General features: G+C 40.2%; 1 protein-coding gene and 1 pseudogene across 6 annotated transcripts in view; one reads left to right on the top strand and one right to left on the bottom strand.

Moving 5' to 3' along the window:
- The window catches only part of TMTC1 (transmembrane O-mannosyltransferase targeting cadherins 1), a 264,710-nt gene that overhangs the window by 97,829 nt on the left and 146,713 nt on the right, over positions 1 to 20,168 (bottom strand). The window lies entirely within an intron of this gene.
- LOC132529734 (far upstream element-binding protein 3-like) lies at positions 11,821 to 14,781 on the top strand (annotated as a pseudogene).

Here is a 20,168-nt window from a genome sequence, read left to right as displayed (position 1 = left end):
CTTCACAAGAGCACACAATTATGTTGTTTCAGGATCAAACCAGGTGAAGAGGGAAGCTCTCATATTGTTTTACTCAAGTGAGAATGAACTATTTCATAACTTTATTTGGAAATATGTGTCACATTTAGGGTGTGTTTTAAATGTTTAAAGAAAAATAAAAGCAAAAATCTTTTAAAAGGCACTTTAGAGGAGGCAAGATTGGAAAATATCAGTCTAGTGCAAAAAACACCATTTATTTTACGTTTTTTCCCTGTAATTGATCTCTAATCTCATAGCGTTGTGGTCGGAAAAGATGTTGATATGATTTCAATTTTCTTAAATTTACCAAGGCTTGATTTGTAACCCAAGATGTGATCTATCCTGGAGAATGTTCCGTGTGCACTTGAGATGAAAGTGTAATCTGCTGTTTTTGGATGGAATGTCCTACAAATATCAATTAAATCTATCTGGTCTATTGTATCATTTAAAGCTGTGTTTCCTTACCAATTTTCTGTCTGGATGATCTGTCCATTGGTGTAAGTGAGGTGTTAAAGTCCCCCACTATTATTGTGTTACTATCAATTTCCACTTTTATAGCTGTTAGCAGTTGCCATATGTATTGAGGTGCTCCTACGTTGGGTGCATATATATTTGTAATTGTTATACCTTCTTCTTGGATTGATCCCTCTATCATTATGTAGTGTCCTTCCTTGTCTCTTGTAACATTCTTTATTTTAAAGTCTATTTTATCTGATATGAGTATTGCTACTCCAGCTTTCTTTTGATTTCCATTTGCATGGAATATCTTTTTCCATCCCCTCACTTTCAGTCTGTATGTGTCCCTAGGTCTGAAGTGGGTCTCTTGTAAACAGCATACATATGGGTCTTGTTTTTGTATCCATTCAGTGAGCCTGTGTCTTTTGGTTGAGCATTTAATCCATTCACGTTTAAGGTAATTATTGATATGTATGTTCCTATTATCATTTTCTTAATTGTTATGGGTTTGTTTTTGTAGGTTCTTTTCTTCTCTTGTGTTTCCCACTTAGAGAAGTTCCTTTAGCATTTGTTGTAGCGCTGGTTTGGTGGTGCTGAATTCTCTTAGCTTTTGCTTGTCTGTAAATCTTTTGATTTCTCCGTCGAATCTGAATGAGATCCTTGCCAGGTAGAGTAATCTTGGTTGTAGTTTCTTCCCTTTCATCACTTTAAATATATCTTGCCACTCCCTTCTGGCTTGTATATTTTCTGCTGAGAAATCAGCTGTTAACCTTATGGGAGTTCCCTTGTTTGTTATTTGTCGTTTTTCCCTTGTTGCTTTCAATAATTTTTCTTTGTCTATAATTTTTGTCAGTTTGATTACTACATGTCTCGGCGTGTTTCTCCTTGGGTTTATCCTGCCTGGGACTCTCTGCACTTCCTGGACTTGGGTGGCTCTTTCCTTTCTCATGTTAGGTAAGTTTTTGACTGTAATCTCTTCAAATATTTTCTCTGGTCCTTTCTCTCTCTCTTCTCCTTCTGGGAACCCTATAATGTGAATGTTGTTGTGTTTAATGTTGTCCCAGAGGTCTCTTAGGCTGTCTTCATTTCTTTTCATTCCTTTTCCTTTATTCTGTTCCACAGCAGTGGATTCCACCATTCTGTCTTCCAGGTCACTTATCCGTTCTTCTGCCTCAGTTATTCTGCTATTGATTCCTTCAAGTGTATTTTTCATTTCAGTTATTGTATTGTTCATCTCTGTTTGTTTGTTCTTTAATTCTTCTAGGTCTTTGTTAAACATTTCTTGCATCTTCTCGATCTTTGCCTCCATTTTTCTTCCAAGGTCCTGGATCATCTTCACTATCATTATTCTGAATTCTTTTTCTGGAAGCTTGTCTACCTCCACTTCATTTAGTTGTTTTTCTGGGGTTTTATCTTGTTCCTTCATCTGGTACAAAGTCCTCTGCCTTTTCATTTTGTCTATTTTTCTGTGAATGTCACCATTCATTTTAATAATCAAGTACTAGTAAGGAGTTAAGGGAATTAAGTAAATTAGAAAAATGTTGTTCAATAAAACTTTTCCTGATTAGAATGAAATTATTACAGGAATTTATGGAGACATGGGAGAAGTAGAGAATGAACTTTCTTCCTCTCTCTCTGTGGTTCTGAACAAAAATGGAAAAAGCACTAGAAACATGTATTTAAAAAAAAAAAGTGAGGAAGACTAGAGAGATGAAAGGTAGGGGCAAGACAAGATCTCTTCTAAGGTCATGTTCAACGTGTAAATTATTACACACGTGCTATGGGAGAGACTCATGCAGAGGGGGAAATAAAAGTCACCTGGTAAGCTGCAAATGCTAGAGAGTAAAGGAAAAACAAGCATCTCTCAAGCACATACCATATGCCAGACATTTGACTGAGACTGTCCCACTGACATTTCATGATAATATTACAATGTAGGTAATTATCCCCAGTTTATAGATGAGGAAATTGAAGCTCAGAGGGCTTAAGACACTTACCTAAGTTGATCCAACTAGTGAGAAACAAGGGTTTCAAACTGAGGTCTGATTCACCCCAACGCCTGTCCTTTCCCCACAGTCCATGTGGCTTTGAGATCCCAAGGCAAGGTCAACTGTGTGCGTGGGGAGGCTGATTTCAGCCCTTTGCTGCCTCTTAGTTTTGTAGCAGAAACCCACAGAGCAGATAAGACCCAGCAATTTGGAGGGTACCGAGTAAGGCACTGCTGAGCTAGACCAGAAATCTCACCCCTGAGTCCCTTTGACAGATAAACGCCGACACGAGTATTCTACAATCTGCAGGGATACAGCAGGATATGCTGCATGGAACGTGTGTTCTTTGTCAATTACTCTGTTTCAATAAATGGTTGCAGGTGGCCCACCTACTCACTCTGACAACCAGCCTCTGGAAGAGAGGACATGTCCATGTCCACAGCCACAACAGGGGAAGACATAATTTATTTGATCTTAGTTACTGAATTGTAAGTCAAAATTATATTTAAGAAGACTTGAGGGGGGATAATGATTATTTTTGACATAAGAAATCAAATACTGTGATGAAATCACCCTCTTATTAAGGAAAATAACAGAACATTCATATTCTAGTGACCACAATGGCGTAATGAATAAGCTGAGTGGACAAAAGCCTTCTAAATTTTAAATCTACACATGCTCTGGAGCTTATTGCTCTAACATCCATTTTTAATATTCAACTGTTTATGTCTAAATCTTGCAGGAATGTAATACTGTGATAACCACTTACTCGTTCCTTTTTTTTTAACCTTTAAAAAACTTTAAATTTATTTTTTAATTGAAGTATAGTTGCTGGTCAGTATTATATAAGTTACAGGTATACAGCATAGTGATTCATAATTTTGAAAGGTTACGCTCCATTTAGTTATAAAATATTGACTGTGTTGTACAGTATATCCTTGTAGCTTATTTTATACATAAAAGTTTGTACTTCTTAGCCCCCTACCTCTCGATAGCCCCTCCCTCTTCCCTCTCCCCACTGGTAACCACTAGTATGTTATATTTTTAGATTCCACATATAAGAGAAATCATACAATATTTGTCTTTCTCTGATAACACTTACTTTTGTAGCATCTGTGATATTCATATTTATATCAGGTATTCACTCAGGAGGGTGGATTTGGAAAATCAAAACAGTAGTGTAGCTCTAAGAGCTATGTGTTCATTTGTGTTGAGACCAAAGCTATCTGGGTGGACTCAGGAGAAAGGAGGAGCTGAGGGGAGGCATCAGAACCCCCATTAGATACCTCTGCCTTCAGGGGAGGCCCTGCCCAGAGAAGAATCAGTAGTACACTGGACAGGGGTCCTGTGTCAGCAGAAGTTCAGTCTTGTGCCCAGAGCCTGTCCAGAGCAGAGAGGGGAAAAGGCCACCACCTAGCAGTCCAGGTCTTCCATCATACTCCCCGCTTCCAGCTCTGGCTAGTGAAACAAAGATGACACAGGTAATGCAGCCGAATCCCTGGTTAAAAACTATAACTTGGGACTTCCCTGGTGGTGCAGTGGTTAAGACTGCCCTCCAGTGCAGGGGGTGTGGGTTCGATCCCTGGTCGGGGAGCTAAGATACCACATGCCTCGTGGCCAAAATACCAAAACATAAAACAGAAGCAGTATTGTAGCAAATTCAATAAAGACTTTAAAAGTGGTCCACATTAAAAAAAATCTTAAAAAAAAAAGAACTATACCTTAATAAAGTGACCTTAGGTGGGAGGGAGGCTGCTGCAATTAACCAATTTTTTCCCTCTGTAAGAATTCAGTTAAGAACCAGGATGGATTTAAACATGCAAGTGAAGTCATGTGTGAATTTAGCTTTGATGATGAGGAAACAAGAGGCAGAGGATAAATTAGATGCATTTTCATAAATAGTTTTGTTCCTGTGAAAATACACACACTTGGCAGAAGTGGTCTTCTACCTATGACTACCGCTTAAATATTTCTAAGATGTCCCTTTGCCAAAACCTTCCAAAGCAGGATGCTATAGACTTATTTTCTGTTAAGAAAGAGACAAGATATTTACTTTTTCACACCATGAGTCACACTCACTCAGAAGTATGGTTCATCTACCCACTTGGGATTGTCACACAGAGGACAGTCCCTTCCCTCTGTAATCTAAAATGAATAAGGAGAAGGAACCACAAAAATCCCACACAGTTTCACACAGTAAAGATGAAAATATTTTAGAGCAGCATTTCTTAAAGACTATAATTCATCCTACTTTATCAAACAAATTACAGAGAGATGTTTGGCTTACTTCAAGGTTACAAGATACGAAAGTAATAATAAATTTAGTAAGCTTCTCTCTTAACAGCTAAAAACAGGGATTTTTACTTGTCCAATTGAGCTTCTGAAGTAACTGCTATGAATAATGGATTTGATTCCTGTTTTCCATCAATGTGCTCATCCAAAATTAAAATATCTTCTATAATCAAAATAGGTTGGATCTCATTGGATAAGACCCATTTTCCTGCTTCTGAAACATATGGTGATAAAAGCCTAGTGGATCATCTTTTTTTATCAAAGTTGTTAAAAGCTCTTTTTTACAAGTAACTGACGTGATTAAGTAATGCTCTTCCCTTCCCTTTAACTGTGCATTTTCCCTTCCCTTTAACTGAACAGACTAACTACCACAGCCTAAAAGGGCAAATTTAATGGACTAATGAATGTAACAAAGGATGGAGACAAAGGCTCTAAGTTTTAAAATAGTATCAAATACTTGTAATTTTCCAAATTCAGACATTCCAACACCTATTATCATTTTTTCATTAGGCCTGCTTTCCACCAAACAACAACAGCATAAATCTCTAACATGTAAGCTAAGAGAGAAGCAGCATAATATGATCTATGTAAGGCTTGACATAAAAGCAAGAATTTGACCATGTATCACTAATTGAGAGTCATTTTTCCCTTGGGACAGTCTTACAAGGTAAAAGAAAAAAAATCTTCTAGACAGAAAAACAAAGGGTGAAAGTGTTTCTCCAACAAGCCTTGGCATTGACTTATTCCCCAAGCAAAGACACTGTCCGAGCGAGCACCCAAATCTGTAACAGGCAGAAAACTAGAGTTTTCAGTTCAGTTCACTGGCCAAAGTCACCCACATCAAAAGGGATTGTGGTGCCTTGGAATGGAGACAGTTTTCAAGGCAATGCCAGGGAGGCCGATGTTAATAAATGTTCTTCCCATTTAATCGCTTTTTAATACCAAATGCCAGGGGGCTGGGTCACAAACTGACTAGGCCAATTTGGCCATCGAAAGTTGCCGTCCTTCTGTAAATACTGCTGGCCTCTGGCAATCAGAGCCAGACAGGACACAAAAATGACAGCAGGCTTTACATGAAATTCTGCCAAAAGTACAACCATTTATTATCAAACAGTCACACACTAGCTTATCATGAAGCTCCAGGAAGTCTTTTCTCTGTCCTCCAGCCTTCCTACAAGAAGTTTCCATGAAAGGACCTATGTTCTGTGGGAAGGACAGCTCGCTTTTGACTCAGGTAAGGCATAGAGGTACTCTGTCAAGCACCTTCTTTTTAAATCAACAGTGAAGCAAATAAAGATACAATTTTTAGCTCTCTCCAGTTACAGGGAGTACTACATGTGCAGAGATACATGCCATGTCACTTTGGTTTCACTTGGAAAACTGTCACTTCATATAGGGATGAATCAGTTACTCAAGGTAATACTCACTTCCCCAACCTATGGCATTTGATGGATGGCCATGCAGTATCCTCATCCCATCATGAACCTTAGCAGTCACAGTCATTGCATCAAATACCCACATCCAAATTTCTAATTACAGCCTCAATCTGATGAAAACCAAGGCTCCAGGAATCTGGTCCAAGGCTGTACCTCTCACTTTTTCAGGTGGTATTGCTATAGGGATAATAATATGACAATTATTTTGTTGATGCTGTGGTGGTGGCTATTGTTTTTGAAGGTACATATATGGCAGCAAGAAAGTGTTTAAACACTGCTCAAGAATGGACTTTCAAAATTCACTTAGCCACCAGCCCTGATATCTCCAAGTCAATACTTCCCAAAACATGCTATCATAACACTGATCCTGCAAGAAGGCCCTAAAAAAGTTTCCAAATTCAAATAAATTTGAGAAATGCCACTTACTATATACCCCATTTAAAAACTCAATAGCTAGGACATGGAAACAACCTAAATGTCCAAAGATAGATGAATGGATAAAGAAGATGTGGTACATATATACAATGGAATATTACTCAGCCATAAAAAGGAATGGAATTGGTCATTTGTAGAGATGTGGATGGATCTAGAGACTGTCATACAGAGTGAAATAAGCCAGAAAGACAAAAACAAATACTATGTATTAACTCATATATGTGGAATCTGGAAAAATGGTACAGATGAACCTATTTGTAGGACAGGAATAGAGATGCAGACGTAGAGAACAGACATGTGGACATGGTGGGGAAGGGGAGGGTGGGACAAATTGTGAGATTAGGTTTGACATAAATACACTACCATGAGTAAAATAGATAGCTAGTGGGAACCTGCTGTGTAGCACAGGGAGCTCAGCTCGGTGTTCTGTGATGACCTAGATGGGTGGGATGGCGGTGGGGTGGGAGGGAGGTCCAAGAGGGAGGGGATATAGGTATACATATAGCTGATTCACTTCATTATACAGCAGAAACTAACACAACACCGTAAAGTAATTTTACTCCAATAATAATTAAAAAAAAAAAACTCAAAAGGCTGCTTAGAGCACAGTAAAGGTTTTGTGAAGTCCCTCAGTAAAGAAAAATATATTTAACTTCTCTAAACCTAGTGCTTCTGAAATGCAGGATCTTTATTTAGAGTAACCTTACTTAATGACGTATATGATGCTAGAACCTATTTTGAGAAATGCTGGTATAAACTGCTCAAGCAGAATGAAGTTAAAAAGAAAAGTTTCCATCTTAGGAGCTTCTATAACCTGTCCCCCAAATCATCTCACTGTCTGCCAAATATTCCCTACATCTCTTTCATAGCCTTCATGCTACAGTTGAAATACATTTTCTGTCGCTCATCCTTCGTAGATGTAGAATAGATGATTTCCATGTAAAAAATCACTATATATACATTTAGAGAACTTTATCAAGCCATCCATCAGCATAGTCTTGGCTCCCGCCAGGACAAGTCCTAAGCGCAGGAAAGTTTCTTGGCAGGTGAGAGGCATATCTGTGTTTAGAAGGATCATTCTCTCAGAGCTGGGGGGATGGACTGAAAGTGGAGAAAACCAAGCTCTTCAAGGTAGCTACTGGGTTTACTTCTATTTTTATTCTCCATACTCAGCATATATATATATATATATATTCTATTCTATATTCTATCTATATTCTATTCTTCTATTTTTTATATATATATATATATATATATTTTTTTTTTTTTTTTGCTGTATGAGGGCCTCTCACTGTTGTGGTCTCTCCCGCTGCAGAGCACAGGCTCCAGACGCGCAGGCCCAGCGGCCATGGCCCACGGGCCCAGCCACCCCGTGGCATCTGGGATCTTCCCGGACCGGGGCACGAACCCGCGTCCCCTGCATCAGCAGGCGGACTCTCAACCACTGCGCCACCAGGGAAACCCTCAGCATATTTTTTGGAACAAATGAATGATCAATAAATTAAATATCAAATACGTTACCATTTCCTGTAGGCTTTTCCTTTCTAAATGCACCTTCCTGCACTTACAAATTTATTCTGCTTGTCTCTAAATACCTTGTCAGCTTTTAAGACCAGTTTCTATTTCCAACACGCAGCTATAAATGTGGCTGCTGACTGCAACTGGTCATGCTACTCAGATTCCTGGCCTCTGCCTATGAGACACACAAAGTACAGGAGCATCAAGGATACTACAGGACACTCCCCGTAACAGTTTGCTTCCTCAAAGTATTCTTGGTAACTTTTCCAACCTTAGCAATGAGGCCCTTGGTAAAACACTGTCACTGATTGCTCATTCATTCAACAAATATGTATTATTGCCTTCTCTTTTTAGTCTCTTTGGGCATTGTGCTTACAGGCAATCACTTAAAGCATATAGCAATCGATAACTTCCATCTTCTCTGTATTTTCCGGACACTATTCTAGGCTCTTTGGCATACATCAGTTAGCAAAACAGACACACACACACAAAACGTTGCCTTTCCAGAGAGGGAAAAAAAAGATAGTCTGGTGAGGGGTATCTGCAATATAAGGTGGGTGGACAAGAAGAGGGTTGCAATTCTAAACATGGTGGACAGAGTACGCCTCATTGAGAAGGTGGCAATTAAGCAAAGACTTGCAAGAGATGAAGGAGTCAGCCACAGTATTCGTTTCATAGGAAGAAATGAATTCAAGAAGAAACCAGAAAAATAATGGGGACAGAGCATGTCAAACCTTTTCAGCCATTATAGAAGTTATGACTTTTACTTGTGAGAAATAAGGAGCCACTGAAAAATTTTAAGTACGAGAAAGACAGGATCTGATTTACATTTTTAAGAATCATGGTAGTCACTGTACTGAGAATATTCTTGACCACTGGCACTAGGGTAGAAGCAGGCCAACTAGTTGGAGGCTATGGCAATAATCTAGGTGAGAGAGAATGGCTTGGACCAGGGTGATAGCAGTGAAGGCACTGAGAAGTGGTCAGATTCTAGACATATTTTGAAACAAAAGTTGACAGGATTTATTGATGGGTTGAATGTAATATTAATGAGCAAGACAGAGAGGCAACAAGAAAACCCCAAGAATTTTGGCTTGGGCAACTAGTAGGATGCACAAAGGTGGGAAATCATGGTCAGGGAAACAATGAACGGGTAAGTTCAGGAGTTAAATTTCAGAATGTTGACTTGAAACACCATGTGTTTCAAGTGCATTTATACAGCACTTGCCTTCCTGAACAACCCCATGTACCATATATATTATTTCATTTATTCTGATTATATTTTAGGTGAGAAAAAAGTTTGAAGACCCTATTGTCAACATTTTGATGTGTAATAATGTAAATATAGAAACGTTAACGCTTGTATGACAAACTCGTTTTCTTTCTAATACTCCATGCTGCCTCTTTAGGCAAAGCATGTGTAAAAGTAAGGCATTTTAGTTTAGTTTTGTTTTCTTTTTTAATGAGGGGATTGATTCTCCCCATGTTGCATTTATCACTCCTTTATAGGCTCCTTGGGCTTTGTACTTAGAGTGAACCACCTAGAGAATCTGGCAATCAATCACTTCAGTCTCCTTTGTATTTTCCAATACAATAAGCATTTCCATTGGGTTTTCTGTTTAGAGGAACTTGTTTTAGCTGCTTTTAGTCTTGGGCATCCTAATTACGTATTTCATGGTTTTCTTCAAACAATATGGAAAGGGTGTGCTCCTTTAAATAGAAATGTCACATTCTCAATGGAAATAATGACAGAATGCCTTCAGGAGTTACAAAAATGTCTTTTTAAGAGTTTAAAACAATCAGAAGCATTGCAAGGCTAAGTGGTAATGAGTTGCTTTTATGAGTGTATAAATCATTAAATTAAAAGAAATAGTAAAATGTGTTAAAATTAAGCTTATCACTCAAAAGGTGACAATTATTCTGAGTAAAAGCAAATAATAATACAGACTATAAAATCTTGCTGAGAATCATAAAGCATACAATCAAGAAAAATAAATAAAGCTGTTACTGATGTCTGAAAATTCCTTTTTTCCATTATGCAACTATCTAAAATTCTTCCATTAATAAATTCAGTTAGTCTTCCAGCTAAGGTATAAACATCAGAGGGGTAGGTAAGTCATTTTCTTATTAAAGAGTGTGACTTGTGAAAATGTAATTGCCGTGTGAAGGCAAGGAATAAAACAAATTATTTAAGGATGTGAAAAAACTCCTGCCAGGCCCAGATCAAAAGCCAAGCAGAGCAGTGCAACCGAACCGTGTACTACACCGAACATGAGAAGGATCTGCATTAGGTTCAGATGCAGCACAAGGAAAAATGACTTCCCAGGTGACATATTAGTAATAGACAACAAAGAATGCCTTGGGAAGACCGCACAAGGGCCTCTGATTTTCAGGTAGCCACTGAAGAAAAAGATGCATCTCCAATGGCTATTTTGTTCCAATACCCAGCACTGAGTGGAATGGAGAAATCTGGTAATGACAGTAACAGGTTTTAAGAACAACAATAAAAGAAAACAAATCTTTTCTTGTATCTTGCTTATTCTGGTAAACTTTCAAATACCCTTAAAAACATCTATCATATTTCTATAGTTTGGAGGTTTAGGTGATAACTCCAATGTTCATTTGTACAGAAGTCAGTGATATTTGTCACTATTCTCTTTCTCTTGATAAACATTCATTTTTTGAACTAGATAGAGTAGTTTTATGTTAGGATTCTGCCCTTATATGATATTTGAACATATCTACTTCCAAATTCCAAAATACGCTTAAACATTAAACACCTGCAAGTATGTTACTACTCTTAGCTCTTAGGTCAAGAATTTAAACCTCTGTTACCTAGGATGGGGGAATAAAGGGAGGTGGGAGGGCAGGATCAATCTTCAGCAGTGTTATAAATATTTTTTGATGATCTAAAGCATGACTGTAAATTGAAATATACAGAATCAAAAAAAAAAAAAAAAAAGCACTCGGGCTTCCCTGGTGGCGCAGTGGTTGAGAGTCCGCCTGCCGATGCAGGGGACGCGGGTTCGTGCCCCGGTCCGGGAAGATCCCACATGCCGCGGAGCAGCTGGGCCCGTGAGCCATGGCCGCTGAGCCTGTGCATCCGGAGCCTGTGCTCCGCAACGGGAGAGGCCACAACAGTGAGAGTACCACATACCGCAAAAAAAAAAAAAGTCAACTGGGTTACGTTTTTTCAAGACTGGTTATTCCTACAAAATGGAAACAAGAGGCCTTATCGTGCTCCTGACTTTGAGCTGTGACGATTTCTCGATGATGGTGATGGTGACAAGGACTACAAAAACAGCTGTCAGGTACTCAATGTTTCCCACATGCCAGCCACTGTGCTGAGTGTCCAGTGTGGTTTGCCATGGTTCAACCTCACAATAACTACGGTGCAAGAACAGGGCTGAACAAGGTGAGCTCACACGGGTCAGGGGCACAGCCTGGCCTGACTCAGGTCCGTGCTAATCACTCCACTCTGCAGCCTCCCCTCGTCCCAGCCTCGGGACTCTGGATCTGGAACTTGGGGCAGTACTCCTCCGCACCTGGGCTGCCTCTTACATGGAGGGGCCTGGCTCCCACCTGAAGTTGGTGGTCATGCATTTAAAGTAGACTACCAGTCCGGCTACGGGTCCCCAAGCGGAGCGGGAGGCCCGACGGGGGAGCCGAGTGGCGGCGGCGGCGGGGGCGGTAATGGCGGAGCTGGTGCAGGGGCAGAGCGCTCCGGTGGGGATGAAGGCCGAGGGCTTCGTGGACGCTCTGCACCGGGTCCGGCAGTAGGTAACCAGTTAGGGGCCTTGGTACATCAAAGGGCAGTAATAACAGAAGAATTCAAAGTGCCTGATAAAATGGTTGGATTTATTATCGGCCGGGGAGGTGAGCAGATTTCACGGATTCAAGCAGAATCTGGTTGCAAAATTCAGATTGCCTCGGAGAGTTCTGGGATTCCAGAGAGGCCCTGTGTACTTACCGGAACCCCAGAAAGTATTGAACAAGCCAAACGGCTCCTGGGACAGATTGTGGACTGCTGTCGGAATGGACCTGGCTTTCATAATGACATAGACGGCAACAGCACGATCCAGGAGATTCTCATCCCTGCGTCTAAAGTGGGGCTGGTCATCGGCAAGGGAGGGGAGACAATAAAGCAGTTGCAGGAGCGGGCAGGCGTGAAGATGGTCATGATCCAGGACGGCCCGTTGCCCACGGGAGCGGACAAGCCTCTGCGCATCACCGGAGACCCATTTAAAGTACAGCAAGCAAGAGAAATGGTATTAGAGATCATCCGAGAAAAAGACCAAGCTGATTTTCGAGGTGTACGCGGTGATTTCAGCTCCCGAATGGGAGGAGGCAGTATAGAGGTGTCTGTGCCTAGGTTTGCAGTTGGGATTGTAATAGGAAGAAATGGGGAAATGATCAAAAAGATCCAGAATGATGCCGGTGTGAGAATTCAGTTCAAACCAGATGATGGTATTAGTCCAGAGAGAGCTGCACAGGTCATGGGACCCCCAGAGCGATGCCAGCACGCAGCACATGTCATCAACGAGCTTATTCTTACAGCCCAGGAAAGAGATGGCTTCGGAGGCCTGGCGGTAGCCAGAGGAAGAGGCCGTGGCCGCGGTGACTGGAGCGTGGGAAACCCTGGTGGCATCCAGGAGATAACCTACACAGTGCCGGCAGATAAGTGCGGCCTCGTCATAGGCAAAGGGGGCGAGAACATCAAAAGCATAAACCAGCATTCGGGAGCGCACGTGGAGCTTCAGCGGAACCCGCCTCCCAGCACGGACCCCAGCCTGCGGATGTTCACCATCAGGGGGCTTCCTCAGCAGATCGAGCTGGCCAGACACCTCATCGACGAGAAAGTGGGCGGTGCCAGTCTCGGAGCGCCCGGAGCCTTCGCACAGGGCCCCTTCAGCCAGCCACCTGCCGCGCCGCATCAGAACACCTTTCCTCCGAGGAGCTCAGGGTGCTTCCCAAACATGGCCGCTAAAGTGAATGGAAGCCCTCACAGCGCGCCTGTGAGTGGTCCTCCGGCCTTCCTGACCCAGGGCTGGGGCAGCACCTACCAGGCGTGGCAGCAGCCCACACAGCAGGTTCCAAGCCAGCAGAGCCAGCCGCAGAGCAGCCAGCCCGACTACAGCAAGGCCTGGGAAGACTATTACAGAAAACAGAGTCACGCCGCCAGCGCCGCTCCTCAGGCCAGCTCCCCGCCGGACTACACAATGGCCTGGGCGGAGTATTACAGACAGCAGGTCGCGTTCTACGGGCAGACATTAGGGCAGGCTCAGGCCCACAGCCAGGAACAGTAGGACAGTGGCCTGCAGCCCCTTTTCCCCGCCGCCCCCGAAACCATTGTGAGCAAAACCTATTTGTAACAGAGGTTTTTAGATGTGCAAACCTTTTGATGAAGAACCTTTGTTTTGTTCTGTGAAACACTATATTTAGATTAACAGAATTTTTCTAAAAATTGGGAAAATCAGTTACTAAAAATTGCTGATAATTTTTGTTTTGTTATTTTTGTTTGTTACTTCAAATGTGTAAGCTCTGGGATTCTTTTTGGAGCAATACCTGCAAATTCGGGCACCAGAATGTGCCGCAGAGCAGTGACATTTCAACATGGTGTGTTTTTGTTTTGTTTTGTTTGCATGTCTTTTTATTTACAGTTTTTTCTGTTGCAACAGAAAGTGGCTTGGAAGTCTTAGGTGGCTTGTAACAAATTCTTTAAAAAAATTTTTAAACAGTATTTAAATATTCTTAAATGTGTAAATTCATTAAATGTTTTACTTCTAATTTCTTGTATCTTGGCTGTCTGGTTTTATTGCATTTTTTAAAAAACTGAACTATTATGTATTGTAATTAATTATGTGAATTCTGAATTGAGACAGATAATTGTATTGCTGTCCAACAGGGCTCGGGAGGGGGCATTTTATAGGGTTTGTATAATTTCTAGAGTTCTAAAGGGGTAATAATATAAAAATGTGTTTGTGTGTTTAGCAGACGTTTTTTCATGTCTCCATGACCTACCGATTGCAATTGTGTATCTAAGACCTCCAAGCTTGTTTTAAAAACAAAACAAAAAAACCTTTCTCTATTCTCTCAGAAATATAAATACTGTTATTTTTAATATTAAAAATAAATTCAATATAACTTTTAACAAACACTGTGGAACATTAAACCGCATAAAAATGTAGTAACTATTTTTTAATTCCAAGGTGTTTTTTGCTTTTTTCTTTTAAATATTTTCTTAATATTTGTCAAATTAACTAGATGAATAAATAAATCTAGCATTAACCACAATATGAATTAAATAATTTTGATTTAATAAAAGGGATAATATGATTTCCACTGTTTACTGTAGCGTATCTTGTACAGATAACATGTATTTTTAAAGGAAAGAAAAACGGAATTGAAGCTATTTTTTCTTGCGTTTTTCAATTGACCTGGGGGACATTCCATTTGAGATATACTGAAGTTACAGTGTCTGGGGTTTTTCTCCTTATTTTCCTTATAATGCTTGAAATGTCTAACTATTAAAAAAGGCAATTGGAAAATGTTATGCATGTTGTTTTTTAAAAAAAGTGTTGTTTTTATTGGACTGACAATTCATTTTACACTCTACATAATAAAATTTCCACAAGACATCTTGTGGGCAAAGTAAAAAAAAAATAAAAATAAAAAAATAAAGTAGACTACCAAATGAAATTAGAGTGACAGAACATAAGCCACAATTTGTATCATGTATGGCAAAGCAGTGATGTAAAAGTATGTGGGAAGAGGCAGTAGCAATGGCTCTTTAAATGTGTTCCATTTTAAAATAAGGTGCAAATTCAACTTCTCCATTTTCCAATATCACATTTGATGAAGTGGTAAGCTCATTTTCCAACTTTCATCAGAAAAATGACGTAAACAGAAATCTCAGCTTTAGCGCATGGCCAAAATTGACTACAGGTACTGCCTTGGAAAACTGTGACCCGGTAGCAGGACATTATCACCACAGGTAAAAGTGGCAGGTGGAGAAGCCAGCTGAGGGCAGTAAGAAGAGCCTGGATCAACTAGGCTGGCCAAATTTGAGACAGAGAGACATCCCAGACAATGGTTCCTCCCAAAGCACTGGTGGTCACAGACAGATGGACCATGGCAAGACATCACAGGGCCTCTTCTATCAGTGATTGCAGGGGTTCCAAAGCAGGACAAACAGGATGGGTTGTAAATGAGCTGGAAAGATTGGACCTGTAATAGTATGAGGAGAATTCTCATGAATTGAGGACAAAGGATGGAGAACGTGAAGCTTCCAGAGAATGGAAACTGAAAAGAAAAATGTAGCCCAGAAGAAAAGAAAAAAAAAAAAAACCATTAATATTGGCACAAAGCCATTAACCATTAAATGCAATCTTCATTCCTCAAGTTCAATTTTATCTTACCATTTGGTACACTACAACACGATGCTTATTTTACCAGGTTTCATAATGGCTATTCTGGAATTTAAAAGAGTTATTCCACAGTGATCTATGTGACACAATAATACCATAACGTACTATTTGGATAAGCTAAATGCAAAGTAATTTCCAGAAATCTGAAAGCGTGTTCAGTTCAACCGTATGAATCTATGGTAGTACAATGTTCTACAGCAGGGGTCAGCTAATTTATGCGACACTGGTGGAGTTGAATAGTTGTGACAGACTGTATGACAAAACCTCAAATATTTTCTGTCTGGTTCTTTGCCAAAAGAAAGAGAAAAGTTTGCCATCTCCTGGTCTGCCCTATTGTATTATGCTTATTCTCATAAGCTCCTTCTGTGCCAAGTGCTTTTGGGAATGAGGTAAGAATGTCAATGAGAAAATAATCACTTTCCGATCTCTCCCCCTGTTGAGTTGTGTGGGCGTTTTAATGAAAGAGAGATCTAAGGCTGACAGTCTCCATTTGTCCATCTGTCTGCTCTTTCACTGAGTGTGTTGCTGGAGGCTGTGATACACACTAGCATGGAGGCTAATCGAGAGCAAGGCTGGGAACAGGCATGAAGGGAGATCTCAGAGAAGAACACAGCCACCTCCCGAAGGAGAAGACGCAACCTCTCCATTTCCACCAAGTTGTCACTGGTGGTCACCTCCACTGGTCAGGCTGCACATTCATCCCTGTGCAGACCTGAGAATTTGACTTGTTTTCCAGGGCCCAGAGACATAGCCGATGATTGGTGCTGGTTTCAAGGGAATGATGTAGAAGACTATGAATGGAAAATCTGGGGCAAAGCTGTGACCTCTACTGAAAATGAAAACAAAAAAACAAACAAAACCAACCCTTAAAGCCTCATACCTGGGGGAGCGGACCTCCACTACTTAATGTCTGTTCTCAAAAGACATCTCATTGTTGAGGTCATTATTGGGAAAGCTGGGTATCATTAACTTTCCTCTTTTTTCCTCACGTTTTACTTTTTTACAAGCATGCCCCGTATTATAAAAGATATATAAAAAAAATCTTAACATCTCAAGATACCTTGTGAGAATGTAATAAAGAATCAATAACAAATAAATTACTCTTAAATATAACTTAGTGGTGCTTCCTCTGTAACACAGGAAATCGCATTAAAGGGCATGGGAAAAGGGCAAGTATAAAGAGTAGGACCAACGGTATTAACTCCTGTAAACAATCCAAATTAATCCAAACTTTCCTGACATATGTCACTATTTGATTGCAAGTCAACAGTCTGATGATGCACAGTCTGTAAGAAAAACCCAAGTACATTTTCGGCCTATTGTTCTCTTGGTCTATAAACATTCACTATTCATAGAAGAGAATGGAATAACCAGCCTCCATGGCTTAAGTGCTCTTTATCTCTACTGTACATACATTCCAACAGAGAGATTATCCTCATCACAACGAGTGAGAGCAAATTAGTTCACTTTAAAATTCATTGTTAAAAAAATTCAATCCAATAATGAGTTTCTAGATTGTTCTCTACATTATGTAATATAAGCTCAAATGTATTCCTCGTGAATAAAGGGTGTGAATAGAAGGAGGTGATGGAGAGGCACAGAATAAGACAAATTTCACATTTAAATTCTCAAAGATGCAAGTGAGCTCTTTTATGATAAATAATAAACTACTCCCTGAGGTCTTAAATTTCTTATGCCATGAAAATAGGACAAATTAGAAACACTCTTTAAATTAATTCTGTGATTATTTCTAGAGAAAGAAAACCCTCAGATTCTGAGCCCTAGTTCTTCCACTCAACCCTGGAAAAAAGCTTGTCAAAATTCAGACATCTGCTCTCTGAGCTGCTTACCTAGAGGGACACTCCAACTGGCTGTGGAAGTGGCCTAGAAGGGTCTGGTTTATAATGGTGTGTAACTTAACTTACTTGTATAAAAGAGAGAATTTGTTTTTGTTTTCAGTAAGTGTAAAAATGTACAAGGACAAATGTTCAAAGCAGGCCTGCAGAGGGTGGGTCTCGGGGTGTGGTTGGGAATTGGGAAATAACTGCTGTTTTATTTCTTACATGTGGTAGTTTGTTGCTTTGTAAAGTCAAAATATTTTCCAGAAAAATTCAATTAAGTATAAATACAATTGTATCAGGGTAGATTATATCCCCCTCGTCCAGTGCCCTGGTTGATAACAAGGTAGGATGAAAGAAGTGAGTTTGGTAAATTGGAGGAGAAACAAAGATTGTAAACATATATATTGCCCCAAAGCTGGTTAATATTAGCAAAAGAAAGATTTGTATGTCTTATAGATGCCTTATGGACCCCAAGGCTGCCCTTTTCCTTCAGCCCTCACCTCTTATCTTCCACAAACACATATACAGAAACATCTAAATTCTTTACAAAGGACCTGAATTCTTTCCCCATCTCATTCCCCTCCATGGCCAGACCTTATCAACAAGAAAATCAGACAAAACCATACAACAGTTAACAGAGTCAGAGACCCTGTGGAAAAAGCATGGCAGGTAAAAAGAAAGTAGGCAGAGGCTTAAAAGACCTAGGCTTGATCCTGTGCACACACGCGTGCACGAACACACACACACACACACACACACACACACACACACACTCCATCATCTCCTGGACATCATTTCATCTGGCTCTACCCTTGACCCCTCTGCTGCAGCTGTGTCAGCTTCCCTGCTGTTCTGTGAACGCTCCACTACTTTCCTGCCTCAGGGTCTTGGCACTTGCTTTCCTTCTACTGGAAATACCCCTCCCCCAACAGCCAAATGGCTCATTCCTTCACTTCCTTTATATCTCTGCTCAATGTCATAATACCTGTGAGGCCAGCCCTGACCTCCTCCCAGCCCTTATCAACACCTGGCATGTAACGACAAATTTTAAGTGTTTAACTGTAAGCTCCGTGTAGGCAAGACCTTCATTTTGTTCCCTGCTGTAATCCTGGCCACAAGTAGACAATCAACATTAAGAGAATTAAAGAGGAAGAAGTAGTGAGGCTAAAAAGAACATACTCTCCCCTGACTAGAAGCCAAGGTGGCCTTTGTATGATTGAGAATCCATCAAAGGTGAAATAAAAGAAATATTTTCCATGATTCCCTGGACTCAATGTTTATGCTTGTTTATCCAATCATTTTTTCCCCTGGTAATGTATCATATGGACTCACTATCTCAAAATTTAAGGAAATAGCCAGGGATTATAAAGTAATTTCAATCCAACACATTGATGCAGTACACACATCATTTAGAAATATTCTAGGTGGACAGAGCTGTGTTTATTTTGCTGACGTTATTGTAAACATTTCATCCACTGTTCGTTTTTAGCACGGAAAAATGTCCGCAAAGCAAGACCTCTATTTTCATAAAATCTTAATTCTACTGTGCATTGTCTTGGAGTCAGAGCCCTTAGGATCCTGTCCTTAGTAACTAATCACCACATAGAATAACCAAGATTATCTCCGCTTCAAGAGCTTACGAATTAGCAGGAGAATCTGAGTTTTAAGACCTTCCAATGTGTAAGTAGAAAGTGCAAGTAGCCTCCAAGAATTGCCAGAGGCTTTAGTTAATGTTTGCGAAGAATTTTCAAGATGAAAGCCACCACAGAAGAGCTAGATCTTACCATCACCACAGCTGGAATGCTTTGCCAATGTTTTTCCTGATGCAGTAAAGTGATTTTGGAACAAATTCCATGAAAGAAAAGGATTAACAGCCTTCCAACGAGGAAGTTTCCATTCATTCATCATGTTACCACAGACACCCTGGGGATGGCCAAGGTTCGCCAATGTGCAGGGGTTTACTGCCAGTATGAAGGTCCAACTTTAACATAACCTGACCAAGGTGACAGCCTGTGGGGACTTACCACTCCCTTTAGTTAGCTGGGAGAGTGTCAAGAAAACCCCTTCCTGACATACCAGTCCAGCACTCTACCACATTTGCTCTTGCAGATCAATACCAGTATAGCAGGCACGTCAAACCACACTGAAAGGCTAATAAAACAAACCTCATATTGACTCCCAAACATTTCACACCAGTATTGAGCACAGTCTTTTTTAGGCTTTAAATACAGTTCACTTAAGCAAAAGGTTCTGCATACCAAAACTGAAAAAGAGTTTCTAACTTTTTATGATCTTATTCATTTAGATAATGTATATTGAGTGGCAAACAATAAAATTTAGCTAATAAATATTGGATGTGACAAACTCTTGGTGTTAGAAATTAACTCTTGGTGTTAGGCATTGAACAAAACAGAAAATAATCTCTGTCCTCGTGGGGTTTATGCTCTAGTTGGAGGAAATAGACATTACATAAAGTAACAAAATTATATAGCATCTGAGAAACTGGAAGTATAGTGAAGAAAAAGTTAAGTGAAAGGGAGGTAAGATGTGGAGCAGAGGGTATGTGATTGCATTTTAAATAGGGTAGTTATGGTAGCCCTTACCGAGAAGATGAAATCTGTGCTCATATAAAAATTAAGTCAAAATGGATCAATAACCTAAACATCAGAGCTAAAACTGTAAAACTCTTAGAAGAAAACTGAGTGGGAAATCTTTATGACCTCGAATGTGACGATGGAGTCTTAGATTTGACACCAA

The sequence above is a fragment of the Lagenorhynchus albirostris genome, chromosome 11 (genome assembly GCF_949774975.1).
Source record: "Lagenorhynchus albirostris chromosome 11, mLagAlb1.1, whole genome shotgun sequence".
NCBI lineage: Eukaryota > Metazoa > Chordata > Mammalia > Artiodactyla > Delphinidae > Lagenorhynchus > Lagenorhynchus albirostris.
Note: the sequence above shows the minus strand (reverse complement) of the source record. Positions and strands in the feature narration are given on the sequence as shown.